This window comes from Epinephelus lanceolatus, chromosome 22, assembly GCF_041903045.1.
Source record: "Epinephelus lanceolatus isolate andai-2023 chromosome 22, ASM4190304v1, whole genome shotgun sequence".
Taxonomy (NCBI): domain Eukaryota; kingdom Metazoa; phylum Chordata; class Actinopteri; order Perciformes; family Serranidae; genus Epinephelus; species Epinephelus lanceolatus.
Window position 1 is genome coordinate 17,852,004 of NC_135755.1, and position 23,949 is coordinate 17,875,952.

A 23,949-nucleotide genomic window follows, 5' to 3' on the forward strand; every position below is an offset into this window, starting at 1 on the left:
GTCATTATCATTATTTTTTTTTTTTATCATTATATACTGAAAATACACGAAAATAGCAACAGCTTTTCCTATACTCTGCGAATATGGGGTTACACCATATTTATAGTACCTAACCAACATTGTCGCTGAGGACTTGTCAACCGATGACAAGCGATGGCCAAATGAAGCCTCATGAACCACTTTCTTTATTTTCTGACCCCACCAGATGGCACTCTTGGTTTAAAGATAAAGGCTGAAGGACTGGCAATGAAGTGTGCTTTCAAACTGTTGTTGACCAGACAGCGCCATCTGGTGGCTTCAGAAAATAAAGACAGTGGTTCATGAGGCCTCATTTGACCATCACTACCGATGGCACCCACCTGTCATTAAAAGTGGCCACGCCCTTAATTGTACATAACTTTCAGCCTTGATAACATTTAAATGGATGAGTTATTTAAAAGTTCACATCCCGCACAGTTGTCACGAAGGTTACAATTAGCAATAGAGACCAAAACAGTTTTTGTACCAGGCTGTAAACATGTTTATGTCTGCTGTTATGTTGGGCATTTTAACATGGAGGTCTATGCAGATCTGGAGCCAGCCTCCAGTGGCCATTAGAGGAGCTGCGGTTTTTGGAACTATAGCAGTGGCTTCATTTTTCAGCACCAGACATCGCCACTTGTTTCTACTTAGAAATCTGCAGCAGTCATGCAGGATTTTAGACTCCATTTCTCCAACCAAGTCCCAGTCCTGTTTTCCTACTTGTATCAGTTTTAATTGTACTGGAGGTCAACTTTTCTTTAATGAGGACAGACAAGAGAAAGTGATGCATGATTTCACTTCATTTGAGGGATCAACACCCAGCAGCACAGCTCCTGTTGGCTCACTGTCACTTTTTAAAAGAATGGAGTTTGGGGTTGGAGGGTGGGGACCGGGGTGGGGGTGGTGGTGGTGTTTTGGATCGTGTTGTGATGGGGAGAAAGAAACAGGAGGAGGGATTTGCGGACCGGATAGCGCGGTGACATCAGCTTTGAAAAATGTGTGTGTGCAAGTGAGTGTGTCTGAGTGTGTGCCTGTGTCTGAGAAAAAAGCAGAATCAGGAGGGAGCAGGACAGGAAGAGCGCTCACTCTGTTCTTTTTTCTGAGGAGCAAATGACAGGAGGAAAGAAAAGAACTCTCTTTCAAAGGTGTTTTTGATAGTTTAACCCTTTCCTACTGCCCTCCCAATGCATGCTGGGATAAGCTCCAACATCCTCAGCCCCAAATAAAGTGTAAACACTAATGTTTCCACTGTGTCGGCAGGAAGACTTGTGCCATCTCTGCATGTGGCAATATTACCAGCAATTGTTGTCACATTTGCTGACCATCAGTATGTTTGACAACCAGCGTCTTTTACATTTGCTTAACTACGGTATTGAAAAAATTTGGAAATGGAATCTCCCCTTTGTTTTGGTTATTTTCTAAGGGGAGACTTTTAACACATACTTCCATTAACAAAATGGTTTCTGTTTTCAATTAACAGTAATAAAACATTTGTTCAATTAAAAATAAGCCTTTTGTCTGCATTCCTTAAAGGGTCACTGTGAATGATAATACTATAAATTCTGTAATATACCATGATTTTTTTTTTGTCAAACTCATAGGGAGCCACTGCTCAGATGTTTTGTGGCTCCATACAGATGTTTTTAAAAATGTTTAAAAACATGTTTAAAAACAAACAGTCATGTAACATTTATTTATTTCCTTTTTCCTTTTCATTTTTTTGTTTTTTTGACAAAGACATAAGGAGCCATTGCAGAGAGGATAAAGAGCAACATGTGGCCCCGGAGCCACAGGTTGCCTACCCCTACGTTAAAACCTTTTTTTAATCGATGTATAGGCGACACTTTTTTTTTTTTTAAACAAAATGTCTCTTTTAATAGTAAAGGTTGACGACCCCAGGCCTAGAACAGTGATGTATGAAAAATTAAAAATTTAAAGAAGTTATTTCTATTTTGTCTGACAAACCCATAAGGAGCCACCGTACAGGGGATGAAGAGCCACATGTGGCCCCAGAGCTGCAGGTTGCCTACCCCTGGCCTAGAACAATGATGTATGAAAAATAAATAAAAATGTTAAAAAAAAGAAGTTAATTATGTCCTTTTTTCTGTGACACTGCTCAAATATGCTTTGCAGATTTATACAAATTTTAAACCTTTTTTTTTTTTAAGCCAAAAATGTCTTTTTTAATAGTAAAGGTTGTTGACCCCTGGCCTCGAACAGCGATTTAAAATAAGTTATTTATGTCCTTATGCATGTGGACCCCTGTGTTAAAACTATGTATGAAAATAGTATGGTAAAATGGTAAAAATTAGTAATTTCCGTTTTTTGGACAAACCCATGGTGAGCCACATGTGGCCCCGCAGCTACAGGTTGCCTTCCCCTAGCCTAGAACAATGATGTATGAAAAATAAAAATGGTGAAAATAACAGTCATTTATTAAGTAAGAAGTAGCAAGAAGTAATTTATTTATTTATTTATTATTTAATTACTTATGGCTTTTTTAATAGTAAGGGTTGCTGACTCCTGTCCTAGAACAATTATGTATGAAAAATAAAAGATTTAAAGAAGTCATTTCTATTTTGTTTGACAAACCCTTAGGGAGCCACAGGTTGCTTGCCCCTGCGTTAAAAACCCCTGTGTTTTATATTGGTGTAAAGGCTACATATTTTTACAACTGGAGAATGTGAAATCACTTTAGGCCAAGAACAATGATGTATGAAAAATAAAAATGGTAAAAGTAACCGTTATTATTATTATTATTATTATTATTATTATTATTATTTTACAACACACAGGGATCCACTGTAGAGGGAATAATGAGCCAAATGTGGCTCTGGAGCCACAAGTTGCCTACTTCTGTGTTATAACCCTTTTTTTTTTTTAAAAAAAAAAAAAAAGGTGTGTAGGCAACATATTTATACAATTCAAGAATGTAAAATTCCTTTAGGCCAAGAACAAAGATGTATGAAAAATGTCAAAAAGGAAGTTAATTATTTATTTTTTCTTTGACAAATCTGCTCAGATATGTTTTGCAGCATCAACAGATTTTTAAAATGGCTCTTTCAAAAGTAAAAGTTGCTGACCCTTGGCCGAGAACAACGATGTATGAAAAATAAAACAAAACAGTTATTGATTTCCTTTTTGAATTTTGAATTTTATTCATTTTTTGACAAAAAGATAGGGATCCACTTTAGAGGGGATAAATTCATCCAGTCATTGGGTGGTTTATTGACAGAGTGAGCGGTTGTGTGCAATAGACGATCTATGAACGAATCAGACAGCGTGCTTAACCGTGACCGGGAGAGAGAGAGAGGAAAAGGCGTTTCCACGGTACAGCAGCCGGTGACTGAGCAGCGGACAGTGGAGCAGACGGACCGAAAGCGGAATCACGACCATCCTAAAAGACATTTCTCTTTTAATCTCTCCAAACACCGACTGACAGCTCATCTCACCGGTGTCCCCTTCACGGCCGCGTTTCCCCACGCTCATGAAACACACTCAAATCCATCACTGACCCACTTCACACCGCAAAAGTGAACCGACACTGACGGAGTGGACTTTTTTCTTCTACCTTTCCTGCAGCACGTCTGTCCTCTCCCGGGCCGAAATTAAAACCCCACAGAGCTGCTTTCTGTGAGAGCCAGAGGAGATTACCTTCCCGCAGACTCCCGCATCTCTCTCCCTTTATCTGTAGCTGACTCATATCTGCTGCGCTCGGGGTGAGTACGTCTCTTTTTCTGCACACAGCTCTCTGTCTTCATGGCTCAGATGTTTCTTTAAGTCCAAATCCTCCCGGGTGTAGCTCATTAATGTGCTGGGAGTCAGTCAGCCTCCTCCATTCATTGATATGGATCATGTCTGTCCTCGCATACCGTTACATGATGGCTGTGTGCGAGGGAGACTCGCCTACTTCACAGCCGGCATGTAAAAACTAGTTTTGGCATCAACTAGGAGAGGGAAAAGTTGGAGAGATGGGGCGTTCATGGGCCTCATAGACATATAAAAATATGCATATTTATTTTTTTTTGAGTGTGATACACTCTAATAGACATTCTGGCACTCGAAGAACACTCCTGATATTTTTTAAAAAAAAATGGGAAAAAATGGCTTAAAAATTAAATAAAAAAATCCGCTTTCTTTCTATCTGTAAAAAATGCTGTGAATTAACAAGCCATGTGAAATGCACCCTGTTGACACGACTCAGTCATGAACTTGACTGTTAAGTGGCACGTTGGTGAATTTCCCATCCTCAAGAGGGCATTTAACACACCATTGATTAAACTAATTGGATTGGGTTTAGTGTCGCTGGAGGCGTTCACGTATCCACTGTCCTTTTCATTACCTCGCAGCCAAATATTCCCATAATACTCCAATTGAAGCTTGATTTGGATTTGATTATCATGTGTCCTCCTATTGATTTATGGTTAGCTGATTTATTTATATATTATGAGCGTATCAGGAGCCTGTTCTCTGAGTGGTCTGGGATGTTTATGCTGGGTCATATCTGTATTCGTAAAGGTCACCGCAGCCACATTATCAGGAACGTCCTGCCTCTAAACCCACACAATATTCAGCCAGAGGAAAGAGGTGACCACCTGTGACCGTCCCGGATGGCTATGAGTGTGTGTGTGTGTGTGTGTGTGTGTGTGTGTGTGTGTGTGGGTGGGGGTGTGTATGTGTGTGTGAGCGGATGGGGAAGGGGTGGGTCTTTTATGAATGGATGTGTCTGGCCTGCCAGCACTAGGCTGTAAGTGTGTGTGTGTGTGTGTGTGTGCTGGGAGGGGTGAGAGTGACTAGTACTCCTCTCCCTCACCAGTAGCTGGTTTATATCACTGTACTGTGTATTTTTTGATCTCCTGATAGTGGCCTACAGTTTTAAAGGCATTGATATAATGGGTAAAAGGAACACGAGGGGCAAAAGAGGCCTGTTGTGTGAATTTCAGGCATGCTGTTAAAGGTAAAACAAGACAAAATAGCTTTTGTTTTGCTTAAAATTGCGTCAGTTCTTTGAAACTCATATTTGTGCAATAAATAGAACGGCAGCGTTAAATTTAAAGCAGTGAAAGCCACTGGGATTTTGATCATTTTGACATGTTATAGTGTATTTTTGCTATGTGGAACTTGTCCGTAGTGTTGTCCTATCACGATGTTTACTTTCTCATGTGGGAAATGCTAACTCATTTCCTCAAACCTGGAAATGAGTTAGCATTCTTCACCCCTGGTTCCCTCGTATTGAAGTCAATGGGCCGTTTTGGTTAGGTGCCTGAAATAAGGTCCATGGTTAACACAAGCTTAGACTTTCACGTTTTATAGTCATTATATCGCCCACCCCGAGACGTCATCATGTTGAACATGGCTTCACAACCCTCTTTGGTGGCGACGTTGTCATGTGACCGTGGTGTAGTTCGTTTATAGCCTAGCGTTAGGTTTTTACTCCTCACGATTGCATTTAGGCTTCCAAAATCATGAAAGTGGTGTTCATTTGTGGAGATTATCTTGCTGAATAAAACATACAAGTATCATAAACGTTTGTTTGCGGAGCTTATTTTCTGCAATAATCCGAAATCAAATGAAAAAATTCAATAGGATTTTTGAAAAGGGAACCAAGGCAACGCTAACTAACGTCACCCTACAAAACAAATGTCATCCTTTGAGCACACTATTGGTCCTAAGGTAAATTTGCTACTCTTCAGTTTATTGCAATGTAAATCACCCAGGCCCCATGAAAGCTACTTAGCACTGCTAGTGATGGCCAAATGAGGCTTCATGAACCACTGTCTTTATTTTCAGAAGCCACCAGATGGTGTTGTCTGTTCAACAAAGGTTTGAAAGCACACTTCATTTCCAGTCCTTCAGCCTTTATCTTTAAACCAAGAGCGCCATCTGGTGGGGTCAGAAAATAAAGAAAGTGGTTCATGAGGCTTCATTTGGCCATCACTACCTAGCAGGGCAACTCATTCAACAGTTAATGTTAATGCTAGTAATGTTGTCTGTACCCAAGGGCGTTGCTGTGGAAACATTGTACCCATCCTCGGGTCAGCCTGGCGTGTAATTGTCTCAGTTTTGAGCTGTAAACCACCTTTAGCATTTATCACTGTTAGCTGTGTTAGCATGGGTGCTAACATAGTTACGAATGCTAAAAGGGGTTTTGCGGCTCAAAATGAAGCCAAGACCAGAGGGTGGCCACCATGTTTACACCGCCCAGTGACCAGCGAATGAGCGGTGTTGCTAGCTAGCTTCTACCTGACTCGGATGCTGTGCAGTACAGGGCAGCCAAGGCTAACGTTAGCTAACCAGTGGAAACCCTAGGTTAGGGTACCATGTTAAGGGGGCTTTTAGCAAAACCAACAGAAAATAAAAGACAAGACAGTTAGCTTACATCACAGACATTAAAATTTCACCACCTCTGAATGGAAAGCGCTTTGAAATGTGGAGCTAAAGCTCACTGAGCCAATGGAGTGCCGGACTAAAAGAAAAAGGCCTCTTGTTTTTCATGTTATTTTGTGTTCTTTCCCAAAAATTAACGGCTTAGTTACCGGCTAATGTTTGTCAGGCTATTGAAAGCAAAATTAACTGTTACTGATATTACTTACTTGGTTCTAAAGATGTTAGAAAATCGTGTTAACTGACCATCACAGTACCACAAAGCCCAAGTTTGTGTCATCTAATATTCTGAATGACCAGGCTAATTGTTTCAGTGTCCGTCTCCTGCATCCTGACCCCATGTGACACACACATACAGTACACACATCCACATTCTGCACACAAATTCTTCATAGTGCGTGACACTTGTGCAGCATGACAGCTGTCAGTCCGTTTCCTGTGAGGCTGCATTCCATTCATAGCATCCCTCCTCAGTGTGTGTTTTTTACAAGCTGTTAAACAATCCCAGTTCAGCACAATAGAGGCAAGTTTATTTTATCGTAACAGTAAATTCTCGTCAAGTTTAGTGCCTTTAAGTGTTAGTAACAGTAAAACGTGCCTGTAACCCGGGAGTTAAAGTTGTCATTTTGCAGGTTTATGAGGACATTTTTTGAAAAGTGGGGATTTCCTCAAAAGAGTATGGGGGTTTTAAGAACAGTATGTGTTGTAGTTGTAGGTTTGGCATGGAGTTGTGGTGGTTGGGGGCTGTGGTCCTCACAAGTACACAAGTCTGTGTGTGTGTGTGTGCCTTGACTCAGCTTTTTGGGAGCCGGTCTCCTCTCGTCTCTGATACATATTGATCTGTCTTCTCGGACAGAGATAGAACAAACTGGGCAGCGCAGCAGAAATGTGCTTCCTCTCTCAGGTTCACTTCCTCTCTGTGTGTGTCGGTGGTGTCGGTTGTCCCCCCGCCGCCGCCAGGGGAATGTTTGTGGTTGACTGTTTATAGGCGCTGAGTCAAATACAGTTTCGGGAAGATCAGCGTTAAACTGGTGCAACTTGAAACAATCAAAACAGAAGAAAAACATCCATTTTTTTACATGGACTTTCTCAACCTGTTAGCAAGAGAATCTAATTGTAGCCACACTTTTAACCCTGTATGTTATTTTTAATATTCAAGGAAAAGCATTTCTTTACTGCAAACTGACACCCATGAATTAACTCAAGTTTACCCAAAATGTGAAAGTCTAGTGTTGAGCATGGTCACTTCTGCAACCGCAGGAAGTGGAAACTTCTTTGAGACAAAACTGGACTGGCCAACATCTGATCTGTTCTCTCTCTCTTCCCTTTTTGGTTTAATTCGGTATGAAACATCACAGTTTAGTCAGGGAAGGGAAACGCCAGCGTGCAGTGTGTGTGGCTCACTGACTTCATCATGCAAAAAATAGGGCTGGACTTTTTCCCCAGAATGAAGCAGGACTAAAACATTTTTAGGACCTACATGTGAAAACACTTAAGCAAGAATACTAAACACTACTTGCAAGGTCTGCAGCACCATGGATGACTGTGCCAGATAGGGCCAGGTATGGTTTGAAAATACACCGAGCTGTATGGTTTAGTTCAGTTCGGTACGCTTCTTTTTTCCTCGTTTCCACTGTGAAAAGTTGTGGATGGTACCAATGAAACCGTTCCGTACCGTCCCCATGTTTGGTCCCCCCTCTGTTGGGGTACCTAGCACACAGATCTGGTACTAAAAGGTGGAGCTGTGAATACTACAGTCTGTTGATTGGTCAATAGAGTACGGTCACTCTGCTCAGGGCTGAGTTGTGGCTGGTTTTGAGGCTCACGTAACCACTGTTCATACTGTGGAGAGTTTTATTAATAAACTGTAATGAAAGGATGATGATTCAGGCTCAAACATGATGAGCTTTTTAAGTTGTTAAGTGCCAACACTGAGAAAAGAAATACACAAAATCTAAGGCATAGAAACAGGTTTTTAATTGTTACTTAGCTTATTCAAAAAATAGTGCATGTGTCAAAAACACTTTGAATACTCTGATGCATTTGGCCGTGGCCTTCCTCAGAGGGAGCTGGAGGCTTTTAAAACCTGTGAAGGGAGTCTTGCATTTTGCTTTTGTATGTTTTGTGTTGCGCCAGAGTTACACATGAAACCAAACAGGTTTAATTTGAACACCCACATGCTCTATATATAATTATTTATGTCTCTAAAGAACGAAAATTATGACTCAGCTAATATTCTGTGCTTTTATGCCTCCATGCTGACTATAGCTGTGGCCGGAGGCATTATGTTTTCAGGTTGTCCGTCTGTCTGTCCCATTCTTGTGAACACGATATCCAAAGAATGCCTTGGGATAATTTCCTCAAATTTGGCACAAATGTCCACTTGGATTCAACGATGATCTAATTTTGGTGGTCAAAGGTCAAAGTCAGTGTGACCTTTCATATGTTTCATTCTCATGAATAGTATGTCTCAATAACACCTTTAGAGAATTTCTTCGAATTTGGCGCAAACGTCCACTCGGACTGTGACCTTGTCTGTCTCATTCTCGTGAAAACGATATCTCAAAAATGCCTTGAGTGAATTTCTCCAAATTTGGTGCAAACATTCACTTGGACTCGAGGATGAACTGATTAAATTTGGTGGTCAGGAGTCACATGTCAAGGTCGCTGTGACCTTCCATCCATCTCATTCTTGTAAACGTGAAATCTTTAGAACGCTTTGAGGGAATTTCTTCAAATTTGGCAGAAATGTCCACTTGTCCACTCAAGAATAAACTGATTGGATTTTGGTGGTCAAAGGTCAAGGTCACTGTGACCTTGCATTTGTCTCATTCTTGTGAATACGATGTCTCAACAACACCTTTAGAGAATTTCTTCGAATTTGGCACAAACATCTGCTTGGACTGAAGAATAAACTGATCAGAATTTTGTGGCCGAAGGTCAAAGGTCAAGGTCACTGTGACCACGTCTGTCTCATTCTCATGAAGATAATATCTCAAGAATGCCTTGAGTGAATTACTCCAAATTTTGCACAAACATTCACTTAGACTTGAGGATGAATTGATTATATTTGGCAGTCAGGGCTCAGGGGTCAAGGTCACTGTGATCTTGCATCCATCTCATTCTTGTGAATGTGATATCTCAAGAACACTATGAGGGAATTTCTTCAAATTTGGCACAAATGTCCACTTCAACTCAACAATGAACTGATTGGATTTTGGTTTTCAAAGGTCATGATCACTGTGACCTCACAAGATGTGTTTTTGGCCATAACTCAAGAATCCATATGCTAATTATGACCAAACTTCACACAAATGTTGAATAGGATAAAATAATGAAGTGATGACATTCTTTATCCAAAAGTTCAAAGGTCAAGGTCACATTGACATTGTTCTGCATAAAACACTTTTCTGGCAATTACTCAGTATCTCAAGCACAGAAGGGGAGACATTGGGTCAGATACTGAATTGGTTACACTAATCTTGGAAACACCACCTTGACACTGTGCTGATTGTATAGATTTTCTGTGCTGTTGGGGGTGGGGGGGGGGGGGACGTGTGTGAAGCATGCATGTTTTCACGGACATGGATGTAAACTGTCAGAGAAACTTGACTGGTGAGCGGAAGCGGACAACCAGTAATTCTGTTTTTTTTTTTTTAATCTTTATTTGTAACTGTTAGGATTGAGGATTCTCTACAGGACTGCATTGTTGTAAGTCTCTGAAAAAGCCTTTATATCATCATGACACCCAGGCTAGCCTCCCCAGCATCCGCACTGACGGGCTGACATTCGATATTTAATAAAGCCCAGTATCAGCGGGATCTTACAACAATGCACGTCAACACAGCTCACTGGATAATTAAGATCACATCATGCTGAAAACCAGCACAAACGTGTGTGGTGTCACAGCAGGGACTCAGATATCATGAAAACAACCCGTGTTTTTCAGCCTCGCCGTCACTCTGAAAGGATCACTTCCTGCGGCAGTGGATCCTCTGACAGGCCTCCTGGTACACAGAAGGGACAGATATGTCACTGTCAGACTACCCCTGCCTTTTGTTTCCCATCTCCACCCCCTGCTGCATGTTTGTTTACTTTCACCATGTGTGTGCAGGGTTCTCAGGAAGCTATGAGTTACAGAGGGTCAGTGTCATTACGCTGTGTTACATCACCGCCTGTAATCTGTGTACGACGGCTCGCTTGCTGCCCACTTTCCTCAGGTCTGTTCAAGGTCTCCATTAATGGATTAAACTGTTGGAGCAGATGCAGCTTTCTAACTCAACAGGAAAAATTAAACGTCTCTTATATTTTAAGAGAAAAAATACGAGAGGTAAACTCCAGATGCACCAAACGTCCTTAGCTATCCAAACTCCTCTTCCCCAGGTGAATGAGGAGTCCCATTTGATCATAAATTGGATGGCTGATTGTTTGTTACTAGCATAGGAAACACCCTCTTACCCTTTCTTAGCTTGCATTCAGACACCCTTCACAAGCATTTAAACCAGTGGTTCCCAACTGGTCCAGCCCCAGGGTCTAGATTTCTCCCTAGTCATCAGTTCAAGGTCCACATAGTTTAATATTCAGCATGATATTTGTGTTTGTCCATGTCACCGAGCTAGTTTCCTCTCTCTGTTGAATAGCTGTCTTTAAGTCACTTACTCTACAACAGGAAACAGCACTTCAAAATAAAAGCTCTGTGCCGGAAATTCACTGTACTTAGAAATATAAAGTCTGTTTTTTACAAATTTGACACCTTCATGAGTCACTTGCAGACCACTTGGGAACCACTGATTTAAACCTCTGAAACCTGAGGGAATTGGTTTGGTTTCTTCCGAAGATTAGCAGTTCGATCCCCAGCTCCTTCAGCCCACATGTTGAAGTATCCTTGGGCAAGATACTGAACCCCAACATGCTCCCGATAGCTGCTGGGTGTGAGTGAATGGTTACAGAGTAGCAGGTGGCACCTTGTATGGCAGCCTCGGGCACCAATGTGTGAATGTCTATGTGAATGGGTGAATGTGATATGTAGTGTTAAAGCGCTTTGAGTGGTCGGAAGACTAGAAAAGTGGTATTCAAGTGCAGTCCATTTACCTACAGTTCCTCGAGTTGGACAAACAACTTGTGGACTGTTAAAACAAGTTGTTTTTTGTTATCTTGGTAAGGGTGTTCTCAGTCACTCGTAAAATGAGATAACATCGGTGAATCCTAGAAATCAATGGGTACACACAAAATAAGAACAAATCATAGTTACCAACAAGAATTCAAAAATTTCTTCATACATCGCTTCTTGCATGAAGCCCAGTGTTTCTGAAAGTAAACAGCTACACGTGTTGTACATGTTTCCACTGTCATCCTGCAGCTCAGGACAGATGTAAAGCTAAACTGACACAGGGTGCAATAACATTATGGAATAATCCCCTGACCACTAATTCTTTTCTCCAGTAATATATCTGACTGTTCCTGTGTTTACTGAGACAGGACATTGTAAATGAACAAACGGTCAAACTACTTATAAAGGTTAAAATAAATCCTGATGTGTAGTTCACTAATCGTGTCTAAGGCTTTGGTCCGCATTGACCCTCACTGGCTGCCATCTAAACTAGGCCTGTCGTGGTGATGGAATTTCCCCTGTGGCTCAGCAGCATGATATGTGGCATTACCTTAATTTTTTTTGTTGGTTTTACAAATAACTTAATTTGTTCTGATCTTTCTGCTCTGTAAATAAGCTTTGTCTTTAGGCTATTTTTAGGTATATTCTTGTTTTGTTTTAAATTACAAAAATGACACCGTTTTAAAACAAACTCAATGGCCTACTTCTTAATTGTTAAATAAGAAAAATGAACAGTGTTTTTTCAGCTGAGATGCTTTGGTTGCGTCTAGTTGCTATGATACAGAATATCCGCCGAAGTAAAATTGTCGGCACAAGGCAAAGTACCTGCTGTGGATGATGGCAAGGCTGAAGCTTGAAGAGCAACAAGACAGTAGGAACGGTCTGCATGGGCTTAGCATTAATGTCTTCTCCATTGTTGTTGTTGCGATATGACGGTTGGTCTTTGTGGCGGGCTATTTGACCGGCCCCTCCTCCACTGCGATTGGACAGATGGGTGTAAAGGGATAGTAACAACCGGTTGCAGCTTCTTACCCAAAGTTTAATATTTTTCAACTCTCAGCGTCCAGAAAAAAAGGCAAACGTGCACCACTTAGCACATCGCCATGCTGGCGGTTTTTGTAGCATGGTGTTGCTCCAATGAAAAAAATGCCCAATTAATATATGGCGGTTGCTTGCCATCCTCTGCACTTTGCTTTTCAGTAGTACGGTATTGCATTAATTGAGCATCACGTTAGGTCAGGCAGGACACAATGACAAGCTCAGCTCACATCCCAGCTACATTAGCTGATCTCAAACAACCCAATCAGCTGATGGAGCAGCTGATTGATGTAAGGGAGTCAGCTGATAGATCACGATTCCTTTCTATGCAGCCAATTGGCAAATCTCATTCAGAGCGCCCTATTTAAACTGCTCTGGTCTGCCTACTGTTGCTGCTTCCTCTGCAAGCTGCTTTGCAACCAGCCTCCACCCCAGCTCCTCCTTTTCATGCTGTGTCTGACTTATCAATGTCATTTCTGTTTGTCATTGATGCTGCTCTGTTCTGTTCCTGGGGGGTCTTTGCTGATGCCCTCCCTGCCTTAGGCTTTCCATGTAGGCACATGGAAGGGCAGAGAGGTTTGCTGTCTCTCTCTCAGGCTTTCCTCATTTGCGCATGGAAGGGCAGAGAGGTATGCTTTCTCAGTCTTTGGCTTTCCATGTAGGCGTGTGGAAGGGCAGGGAGGTTTGCTCTCTTTGCCTCAGGCTGTCCTCGTTCGCACGTGGAAGGGCGGACAGGTGTGCTCTCCCTGGCTTAAGGCTTTCCACGAAGGTGCGTGGAAGAGGCTTTCTGTGTAGGCCCGAGGAAAGGCAGAGGGGCCCCAGAACAGAGACATACTGCCAAATATGATACTGCAAATGGAAATAAAGGTTTCTTTGACTCAAGTGTTCCTGACTGAATTGCAGTTACCGCTATGGCTCAAACCTAAACTTCAGTGTAACAAATCGTCAGTTGGGAATGGGGCGTTCAGTGGCTCAGTGGTTAGGGTGGGTGTCCCATGCACAAAGACGTTGTCCTTGCCACAGCGGCTGTGGGTTCAAACTTCATTTGTCAGTCAAAACTTTTACAATTCAGCAGCACAACAAAAGGCTTTGAAAATTCAAATTCAGGCTCAGCTCTAATACTCACAACTGTATATCAGGTGAACAGCAGAGGAAACCTTAGCCTAATCTCTCTGTCTCAGTCATCGGGGTCACAGGAAGTGATACTGCGAACAGCGACGGAGTCGGACTGAGCCAAGAGTGAAACCAGCACCCAGTGCTAAGCTTACCACCCCCACTGATTTTAAAATGGCCTATAACAAACACTGGGTATTGTGTTGTGCTCACCCAGAGCACTGGATGCTCTGCACACAGGAAGTCCGCCTTTCCAGTTACATCACCGGTTATAATCAGTTTTAATTCTCTGTCACAGATTTCTTACATTCCAAATACATCACAGATGGTCTTATTAGGTGGGTTTTGTTATCCAAATCCACCCACTAGCCTACAGGATATGAATATGTGCCATTTAATGTGCAGGTTAGTGTGTTTGGCAAGATAATTATGTTTGTGTTTACTTGGAAATTAGCATAAAAACATGCATATGTTATCTGAAAGAGGAAATGAAAAGCTAGTCGCAGTTCTTTAGGCTTTTAACCTGAAGGAGAGATTTACCTTGATACAGTTTTTGTATATCTGAAATATGTGCAATGATTTATTTTAAATCCCCCAATGCCACAGAGGTTAAGCCTTTCTCACTCAGGCTGCAGCCACATGGACACATAAAAAAAACCCAACACATATTTAATCCCTCCAGCAACTGCTTGGTTGCGTGGTCGCTCTGTTGCTGTGCTACAAGTGACGCCTACACCAGCACAAAGCTACTTCTTTTAATGCTGGCTTCCACTTTTGATGCTGTTTATCTGCTCTGTGTTCATGCAAATATATCACGCTGCAGAGGTCTCAGATTTCCTCTTTTGGGCCGGAGCAGCGACGCATCGACAGGGTGGTGAGGATGTGGAAAGGTTAGCGTGTGCGAGCGGAGGGGTGTTGCAGGCTTTAACACACACAGCTGTGGAAGTGTTTCATAAGCTCAATCTGTGTGACTGGCAGCATTTCACAGTGGCCAGAATAATGGATGAAGTGATCCACGCACACATGCAATACACCTAAGCCCACACAGACGGGTGGAGACACACAAGCAGCAACAGTGCAGATGGGCCGAAGCACACACATTCACAAACACGTGGATATGCACGCAGATATATATACACACTTTGATTCAGGCCATTCCCCTTCGTCTGTGTGCATAATCTACTCTGCTGCTTCAAAATGAAACGCCTCAGTGGGTCTGATTGGATTTGATAAGAGTTGATTCGATTGGAGCTGCAGGGGAGGGAGGTGAGTACAGTTCTGCAGTGTGTGTGTGTGTGTGTGTGTTTCAGGTGTTACAGGATATTCTGACAAGGGTCACCTCAAAGTGGTGACTCTGTTTCTGTCTGCCTGTCTCTCGTGCTCACATCAGTTTTAATCATCAAATTGACCGTGAAAGAAAAAGTTCCTGCATCCAACTGTTTCCTCGCCCAGTGTTACATTACTGTAAACGTGTGTTCACTCACACCAAACTGACCGCCACTTCCACGATTTGAGTGGCAAACATCACGAGACTGAATGTTCTGCAGTCAGCTGCTCAGTGAAGGCCCCTCGAGTCCCCCATCGGTGCTGTCGAGCTGATGCATTTCACATGGTCTTCTCATCTACATCTGCTCAGATCCTCATACACAGAAGCACAAGTCATGATTACTTTACCATCCGGGTCTGTTTACTGCAGTGAGCCACTGGTTTCCATTGATTTCACTAAGCTAAGAAAATGAATCTACGTGGTGCATTCAGGTGCTTATAGATAGATTTAAACAGTTTGGCTACCAAGATAACAAAAAACATTCATTATTTTCCAAATTTAGGTATTAATACAATGGAGGTAAATGGAAATTTGTTTGTTTTTTTCGAGTTTGTATAGGGACTATTTCTTTACTAGAAAGTAGTTCCAAAGAAACGGTTTGGCTGTACAGCAGCCTGACGTTAACAAGCGGTCAAAATCAAACCTGAAAGACTAAAACAAACTGTAATGTTCAAAAAACTGTCTGTTTTTTCCACTTGCACTCAAAGGAAAAGTTTGACACTTGAATTACGCTAATTTGCTTTCTTGCCGAGAGTTAGACGAGAAGATTGAGACCACTCTCATATCCATCTGTAACATATGAAGCCACGCCCAGGAAATGGTTAGCATTCCTTAGCATAGCATAGCATAGCATAAAAACTGACTCGTGAACTTTTTCTCCTGCTATCAGAGTTATTTTAATATTTTGTGTTGTGTATGAATTAAATGTGGTTAAATGAGCAGTAAAGGTGCTGGGAGGTAGATTTTGTTACCTTTGCGCAGACCAAGCCTAGCTGTTCTCCATTTCCTGTCTTCATGGTAAGCTAAGCTAATTGTCTACGTTTAACGTAAAGACACCTGAGTTGTATCAATTCTCTCATCTAACTCTTAGTAAGAGAGGTAATAAAGTGTACCAGGACCATGCCTGTTCTCAACAGCGGCCATTTTGATGTACATGATCTTCCGAATTCCGTCATAATCTATTATTTGTCATTTTAATTTTAGCTACTGCTAAAATGCTTGTCCTTCATCCAGTGCCATATCAGTCCCTCTTTTTTCTTTTATTTGGGCTCTGGAGCTTTGCTAACATTTATAATCAATGGCGAATGTTCAACACTTCTGTCTTGGAGGTGTTGCTGAACATTCATTCATTTATTTTCCACTTATCCTGTTAGGGGTAACGGGGGGGGCTGGAGCCTATCCCAGCTGACATTGGGCGGGAGGCGGGGTACACCCTGGACAGGTCGCCAGACTATCACAGGGCTGACACATAGAGACAGACAACTATTCACGCTCACATTCACACCTACGGGCAATTTGCAGTCACCAATTAACCTGCATGTCTTTGGACTGTGGGAGGAAGCCGGAGTACCTGGAGAAAACCCACGCTGACACAGGGAGAACATGCAAACGCCGCACAGAAGGGCTCCCACACCCCAAGGTTCAAACCAAACCAAACTAGACCACTGTGCCACCTTGCTGAACATGGGACAACTTCGGACACTTAGCTACTGTGAACTTTTGCCACGGCATGTAGCAATATAACCTACTGATGCAATGGCCAATGCAAAGCAGTAACCACAAGCTAGATGAGGTCATGGACGTGAGATCAAAGAAAAGACTAGGCAATAGGTAACTAATATGAACACACACCACACACTGTCTAACAGACAGCATTCAGATATTATTAATTAATTAATATTCAGTTGATTTCTGATGACAATATAAATGATGAAAAGATTAGAAAAACCTAAGAAAAACCCTAAAATTTAAACTAAAGTAGAAAAAGTAATAAAAATCCTGAACTGCAATAGACCTGGTGTGTATGTGTGTGTATGTATGTGACTGTGTGAAACACACGGCTAACTTTTTGGCCAGTTTTTGTTTATGTCATGCGACAGACGAGGACTCAGCCTGTGGCACCATGGAGAGGCTGGCAGTGCCCATAGGGGGGTCTGGTGTGTTTGCACTTCTTCATCTGCTCTTCGGATGACGAGGGCTATTTGTGTGTGTGTGTGTGTGTGTGTGTGTGTGTGTGTGTGTGTGTGTGTGTGATGAAGAAGCTTTGTGGCGTGGGTGGAAAGTACAGGTCTATAACAGTTGCTCTGATGAGCCATGAGTGCCTTGATGAGACACTTTGTGCTGCTGCCGTGATTCAGAGCAGTCTTTTTTTCGTGGCTGGCTGAATTAGACCAAATGTTGTCCTTATGTACTTCATGAAAGACTGTTAGAACATCTTTCATGGGATATTTTTTTCCATTGTGGAAAATAACAAGCTGGTGAAATTCGTGTTTTAAATTTTCTTTTAAAGCCCGTTTTCTGGCCCTTCCTGATGTTTGTTTGTCTTGCCTCCGCGCAGCTGTCTCAGCATCCTTGTCATCCATCTCGAAAAGGAAGTTTGCTTCCTGAACTCATCGGAACGTGTCTTTGCCTGCCTCGATGCTATTACCTCCATCCCCTCCTCTAGTGTATGTGTGTTCATGTGTGTATATTCTTGTACTGTATGTGTAGTTGAAAAAAGCCTCGGGAATCAGGTTAACCTCCCCGCCACAGAGATGAAAAATGCACCACACACACACACGTGTACCCTCTCTCCGCTCAAACTGATAAAATGCGATGCAGGCGTCAGACTTGCTCTGTGTATGTTGTTTATGTAACCCTCTGGGGACCTGTGTACCCACCTAGTGCTCGAGGTACTGCGGCTCGCACTAATGCATTGTACCGTTGCACAACGGCCCGACTAGAAGCTCTAATGTAATACCTTTACAGGGAGATTTTGGAGAGACTAAACCTGAGGTGGGCAGCGAGCAGCCCACGAGCCACGTCTGCCCTTGTCTTTGTTTGATATCAGCCCGGTCACATATGTGTTTCTTTTATTTGCAGTTTGGAACATCTTCTCATTGATGAGTGAAAATGACTCATTAGCTTAGTCCATTAAATCCGTTCAGCCGGCCTGGTCCCTCTTTTTAAGTAACATCTCTGCTTGTGGGTGAAGTTGGGTTTTGGGGCTGCCCCCGACTAAGAATTTTCCTAGTTGACCAATAGTCATCTTTTAGAACCATTTGTCGACTAGTCGCCTGCATGTTTACGATATTAATTTAATTGTTAAATCATATATTTTGGGCGGGGCAACACAATGGTTTGAGTCCTATATTTTATCTACAAGTGCACGTCACACACTGAGCGAGCCGCCTGTTAATGACGCTGTCGGTAAAGCAGTAATGATTGTGCTAAGTGGCTAATGGGCATGTAGCTACTAACATGTTTCAGATGATGTCATGTTTGTAGTCGACCAATGAAGATGAGTTTACATATCACCTTGGGTTCGTCCTTCACCTTCTCAAAATGATCCCACACTTTGGATTTCCTGCCCGACATGTTATTAACTAGCCTGTGGAATAACCGCAGGTACCAGCCCTGGAAATTAACATGACTCCTGTCTGACTGCTGAGCGTGGACACTTCCTGTGTCTGTCCTTTCAAATTAAATTCCCACATGGTCCAGTCATGTAGGTTTTGATTTATTTTGACAAGGTGCAGCTCCTAATAGAGTTTCACATTGTTGTTTTTATTCTCTGCAACTAAGCGACCAGTGAAATCTTGCCGACTAATGACCTCTTGGTCTTGGTCGACTATTAGGGGGCTGTCCTATCCAGTACATAAAGTCAAAGCCAATATTTTGAGAGTTTGTATGTGTGGCGTGTTTAATCTACCACTTGGGGGTGGTTAAGTCTGGAATGTTGTTATTTAATGTTAATGCTACACACAGTGGCTTCAGTTTACCAAGAAAAGTTAACTTGTAGCAACGTCACATCATCAACATAACGACTAAAGGTTTTTTATTTATTAGCCTACCATGATGATATTTGTGTGAAGTAACATTTTAGCTTAACTGCTATGAGCTCATGAGGCTAATATTATACAAAGCTGATTAAAAGTGCCAATAAATCAGCTTCCAGACAGACGCAGCTCAAAAATTAACATCTTCAGTTTATTGTTCATAGCTGTTTCCAAACAGCATGAAAGCCTCCTGCAGTCTACACTATGCAGCTCAATATGTGAGTACACTAACTGACTCACTCTCTACTGTATGTGCTCTTCATTATTACCAAAGAAACTCTTAGTCATCACAGTGCTGCACTCGCTGTGTCTCATATTGTCCTCAGTCTCTCTGTGGTGTTTTAGACGGGGAACTATCTAGCAGGAAAGTCAATTTTACTTCAGCTTTGACAGGAAAGGCAAAGTGCGGACAGAAATAATGAAAGCATGACCAGAATGAGGAAATGAGAGGGAACCATTAAATAACCCCGCCACGTTCCTCTTTAAAGACCTCACACAGCATCCAGTCTCACATTAGGAGGACAACAAGGATGTGTAATAGAGCAAATGGCTCTTTAGTGGTTGTATTACATAAGCAGTAATTGAATCCAAGCAATAATAGTGATGAAAGTTGCATTTCACTGATACTGATAATTACTTTGAGAAGATGAAGCTGTGAGCCGTTTTGGTTGCTAAGGCAGGTGGTTTGGTAACCAAGGACCTAATCTTTCATGATGATATACTACTGCTACATTTCGTAATAATTCAGTTCGCATGTGTTGGTAATGATACGGTGAAAAAGCAGCAATATCCTTGAGGTTGTTCTTCGCTGTAATTGTGGGCACTTAGATGGCTGCATAACTGCTCTTTATGTGACATTACTATGTACCACGCATCTGAGGGAGGATGTTTTCTCACGGATCTAAGACATTATGGAATGGCGTGAAATTGGCAGATATCAGTGGTTCCCTAAAGATGAATCCCAGTGACTTAAGTGATCCTCTGACTTTTCTTGTTCTGCCTCCAGCAGGTTAATCATTTTGTTTGCTAGTGAAATATCTCAACCACTTTGGTATGGATTGCCAAGAGATTTGGCAAGGCAAGGCAGTTTATTGATAAAGTACATTTTATAGACAGAGGTAGGTTCAGGGTTGAAGAATTCAAAGTTAAAACAGTACAATTTAAATCAAAATTTGGTGCAGACATTGATGGTTTCCATGTAATGTATCGCACATACTTTAGTTATCCACTGACCTTTCCTCTGCCGCCACCAGTAGGTTGACATTTGTGGTTTTGAGTGAAATGCCTCAACAAGTCAGATGGATTTCCCTGAAATTTGGTACTGATATCCATGTTCCCTTCAGGATGAATTGTGAGAACTTTGTGGATACCTTAGCTAACCATTTTGCGCCATAATTGGGCCCCAATTTTGATTTGTCCAATCTTTAGTTAATGACCACATACCTGCAAAACGAATTGCATTCCTATCAGCAAATTTGCTTTTCCTAGGATGGGGAGCTCAGGGTAGTGACCGAAAGAATGAGGTTGCACGTACAAGCAGCTGAAATGAGTTTCCTCCGTGGGGTGGCTGGGCTCAGCCTTAGAGATAGAGTAAGGAGCTCGGACATTTGGAGGGAGCTCGGAGTAGAGCCGCTGCTCCTTTGTGTCGAAAGGGGTCAGTTGAGGTGGTTCAGGCATCTGATCAGGATGCCTCCTAGACGCCTCCTGTTAGAGGTGTTCAGGGCACGTCCCACTGGTAGGAGGCCCCGGGGCAGACCCAGAACATGCTGGAGGGATTATATATCTCATTTGGCCTGGGAACGCCTCGAGGGTCCGCAGCTTGGAAGCCAGCCACAGATCTCTGAGGCCAGCGGCGGGTTTTAATTTCAGACAGATGGAGAAGCTCTATAGCACCATTTCCGCCAAACACTTTCGGGATGGTACCTTTGGAACCAAAAGTAACCCTTCAGACATGGTACCTACACCCTAGTGTTTCCACCGCAAACAGTACCCTTAAATGTGGGCTCACTGCTCCGTCCAGCACTCACTGTATTTCTTTATTACCGGTGACACAGATGGAAGTCTGCACCTTGTTCATCGTCCACAGTACGAGGCTGCATGCCAACACTTTCAGAGCAAAATAGAACAGGCTGCAGTGAGAGTCTCTCTCCATGGGATATTTAAAAAATAGCAGGTTTGTGTATTTAGTCCTTCACAGGCAAGCTCAGGGGTTTAGTGTAGCCGTAGCCCACAGGAACAACACTCCACAACGCTTTTTTTTCTCCTAGTTAGGATTAGATTATATGCAGGTCACATAATCCGGTTGAAATTAATATATAGTTCAAATGTTTGAAGATCCACTCATTACTAAAAGTGTAAGTCATCCAAGAGAGACAATAAAAAGTAATGGAAAGGTTGAAGTTGTCACAGTGAAATTTAAGATGTGCAGATGGATTCATGTCATCAACTCATGCATTGAGTTACAAATTGACGTTCCACCTTAAAAGTTGCCGACAGTCAGCCCAATGAATTAAGTCATTTTTTTCTCAGACGGAAACATCCTTTCATTTTATAGTTATAATAAAACTCTCCACAGTATGAACAGTGGTTACATGAGCCTCAAAACCAGCCACAACTCAGCCCTGAGCAGAGTGACCGTCCTCTATTGACCAATCAACAGACTGCAGTGTTCACAGCTCCACCTTTTAGTACCAGATCTGTGTGCTAGGTACCCCAACAGAGGGGGGACCAAACATGGGGATGGTACAGAACGGTCCCATTGGTACCATCCACAACTTTTCACAGTGGAAACGAGGAAAAAAAAGCGTACCAAACTGAATTGTACTGCTCGGTGGAAACGGGTCTTATGTGTATTTAGAAATGAGAAGAGGAGCAGAATTGCATTTTCATCTACCAAATTAAAATGCTGTTATTACAGGAAAAGTAAAGCATTAAAAAAGGTACCAAATGCAAGGTACTGGAAACATTACTTATATTAGTTCAGATGTGAACGGTACCCAACCCTCGTGGTGGGTCAAGTGTACACACATGATGAGAATAACAGCTCATGGAAATGTCCAGCCCCTGGGAACTCTCTGAAAATGTGGCCCCCTGAACAATAACAGCCCTGCTGAAGGCTCTTGCTCCGCAGTGTGAGCTGAGACTCTTGCTGCTGAGCTCTCGTCAGTCAACAGGTTCCAACATAAACCTTAATATCCCCATAGTCCTGCTTTGCCAACGGGAACACTCATTTAACTGTGAGTTATCACCTCAATAATGTGGAGGAGAAATAGCAGGACTGCACGCGAAGTCCTGCAGTGCATTCATCAACTGCTGTGTTATAATAGGAATCCATAATAGAGCCGTAATGTGAAGAGGCGATGGAGGCAGGCAGGTAAAGTACGCCAGTTAGACGTCTAACATCCCCCGGATGCAGGGTGATGGACTGAGTTTCATTTTCTCTGAATTGCACCCATCTTCCTCCCTGGTACCGGCGTGCTTAATCCACTAATGGAACAATAGAGAGGCCTGAGCGATGGGAAGAGAGACGCAGAGAGCAATAGAGGAGGAGCTGAAGAGGGAAGAAAGAGGAGGAGAGGAGGCAGATGAGCCGGCAGAGTAATCTGAAAATTTGAGTCACGCCTGAAGTCTGAGACACAGACTGAACAACTTGTTTAATCTCTAATGGACTGTTTGGGGACTCCAGCCCATTTGTATGTGTGTGTGTGTGTGTGTGTGTGTCAGAGAGGGGTCAATGGCTCCAATATGGACAGCCATTCCCCACAGTCCCTGACCATTTGACTCCACGTCCCCGTTAGTAAAAGAGAAGGGGAAGCTGCCATTAAAGATCGCTTCTCCTCTATGTGTGTGTGTGTGTGTGTGTGTGCCTTGTCTCTTCTCCCCCTTCGGCTCAGCTGATGCCTGTAACTGACGATGACTCAGACTGCACCCCACCCCTCCTTCCACCTCCGTCCTTTTCCTTTCCCTCATCCTGCTCTCCTTCCTCTCATTTTTCACCTCTTTCTTTCCCTCTCTTTCCTCTCACCCCCTCTTCCTCTATCCCGCATGTCTCCTTCCCTCTTCCCCTTCCTCCTTCCTCCCCCTTTGTTTTCCTGTGATTTAGAGCAGCAGCTCTTGTGTTTCTGGTGGCAGTTACAGTAGGTGAAGGATCAGGGTGTAGATGTAGTTAACGAGGTGCACGTCGAGTGCACGAGTAATTTCTGAATTCTTCAATTAAAACACTTTTTTTCAGGCTGATGCAAGACTTGACAGAATAACCTTTTTCATACTGGTCCTTTTCGTTTACATCCAGCGGATATTTTATTATTTTGTTACCAACATCTAGGGCTGTCGGCAACCAAAGAAAATCTTGGTCAACTGAAATTCTACCTACTCTTCAACCAATCCGTTGGTTGAAGGGGGAAAATATCTGCACGTTATCTCTCGATTAAATAAATTGGCCACTAGGGTTGGGTCCCAAACTTTATGGACACCAGCCTAATAACGGTACTACCGAGCACCTATTCACCTTAAATCAATTGGTGCCAAAGTTCTGGTACCTAAGAGCTCATCTAGGTGAGAACCCTGGGTTCAGACAGTGGAGCGCCCCAAAGCCTGGAAGCCACCCTCAGAACTCCATGGCTAGCTTTCTGGCTTTTGACCGCTTTGCTGCGGAGACATTTGAGTTCCACTGAGCTGCTGGGTTCAGGAAGGAGGCAGACGTTTCTACCGAACTCCACCTGTCGACTGTATCGTGTGCAGAAGGAAGCGTGCATCTACAAATAGACAAGAGGCTCATGCTCGCAATGACATTCTCATTTGCTGAGCTGTAATGTTAGCTAGCTCAGTTCGGTAGAAAGAAAATAGTTCCCACATGAAACTGCTCACAACAAAGTCTGTGGATTATCTTGAGTAACCAGGTCATGACTTCTGTAAAGACA

General features: G+C 42.7%; 1 protein-coding gene across 1 annotated transcript in view; it reads left to right on the plus strand.

Moving 5' to 3' along the window:
* The first annotated feature begins 3,329 nt into the window (after positions 1-3,329).
* Positions 3,330-23,949, plus strand: part of pea15 (proliferation and apoptosis adaptor protein 15) — a 71,441-nt gene continuing 50,821 nt past the window's right edge. The window contains exon 1 of the mRNA XM_033610165.2: positions 3,330-3,740. The gene's annotated coding sequence lies outside the window, so the exon portion shown is untranslated. The remainder of the gene's footprint in view (positions 3,741-23,949) is intronic.